Raw genomic sequence first — 1,329 nt, 5'->3', positions numbered from 1 at the left:
GCTGGGGTGTATCACCGCAGAGGGTTCATGCACGTTCATTCATCATGACAGCAGATGCCGACTGGTTTGATTGCTGCTTCTGCAGCTTTCACTCAGATTTAATGAAGCTTTTGCACCTGTCAATTAGGTCATATTACAGCCCTCGTACTTTCACAACTTGATTAATATAATGCCAAACAAAGGTTGATAGCTGGGGTAAACATGTTTTTCTCTTTATGCATTTCACCACCTCTTTTAAATGTTGCTGTTGTTTCCTGTCATATTATATTCTTGTCATGTAATGTATTTCTTTGCACTGCTCATGACGGTGTAACTTCTCCTTTCGATGGTGTGAGTCAATTTTTCTTTAAAACGTATTAAGTTTAAATTATATGAGCGACAGGTGCACTAACACTTCATAACATGAGGAACTCTTCATAACATCAGGAACTCTTCATAACATCAGGGCAGATGGAGAGATGGAGGGTCTCATCCATGGCACCACTTCCAGGATTCAGCTCTGGGCTCCTCATCCTCAGTGCTCAAACCAGTCTGCAGACATTTTGATCCTACAAAAATGCACAAACATTACACAAAAGCAGTCATTTTAACACACAATATCATTTGATTTATGTATTAAAAATAACCTTACTTTATATTTGAGTAAAATCCCTAAAACGAATGCTGCCATCATCTTTCCTTGCAGGTCCTGCTGCACCACAAAAGCTCTGCAGCAAATACACAGAAATCAAGACTCAGAAAAGTGTTGTAATTTCTCTGTTTGAAATTACAATCATTCAAATAAACTACAACTTAAGATTTAATAGATTTTGTTATCCATTTATGTAGTATACTCACTCAAAGCCTTTGATGACAGCATTCAGCATCATGAGCCTCTCTCCACCGGATAAACACACGCGTGTTCTTCTGTCCCTGTAACATACAGACAAGATTCACATTATGAGCTCAACACTGCATTGACATGCTGAGGTTGATGTGTTAACTCACTTTTAATCCAACTTACATCCAACTCCTCAATATATCAACACTAATAAGGAACAAATTAAATATATATCATGTTTAGTTACTTTATAGATTTGTTTATTTACAGCACATATTTGTCTAATGTAAGCAGTGTAGACAACAGTGAATTATCCTAAATAATAGCACACACAACGTTACACTCAGATGTATTTTTCATGTTGGGATGTGCTCATCTGCAATACTCATACAATATTTTCCTTCCTGATGTAAACAGACATTTTAAATAAGCGTATTTAAGATGTATGGTTATGTAAATTCACTTTAGAAATGTAACTTACGTGTAGAGCTCCCCTGTTAGCTATACAT

The 1,329-nt window shown here is 36.4% G+C and overlaps 1 long non-coding RNA gene across 1 annotated transcript; it reads right to left on the bottom strand.

Annotated features, from left to right (window-relative positions):
• Positions 1 to 441: 441 nt before the first annotated feature.
• On the bottom strand, positions 442 to 942 carry LOC148982047 (uncharacterized). The gene is made up of 3 exons (XR_016150683.1): positions 838 to 942; positions 632 to 707; positions 442 to 548 (listed from the first exon to the last, which is right to left on the bottom strand). It is a non-coding gene; the product is annotated as an uncharacterized LOC148982047 (long non-coding RNA).
• Positions 943 to 1,329: the final 387 nt, after the last annotated feature.

The sequence above is a fragment of the Pimephales promelas genome, chromosome 3 (genome assembly GCF_988280905.1).
Source record: "Pimephales promelas chromosome 3, fPimPro1.hap1.1, whole genome shotgun sequence".
Taxonomy (NCBI): Eukaryota; Metazoa; Chordata; class Actinopteri; order Cypriniformes; family Leuciscidae; genus Pimephales; species Pimephales promelas.
This window is presented reverse-complemented; position numbering and strand designations above follow the sequence as displayed.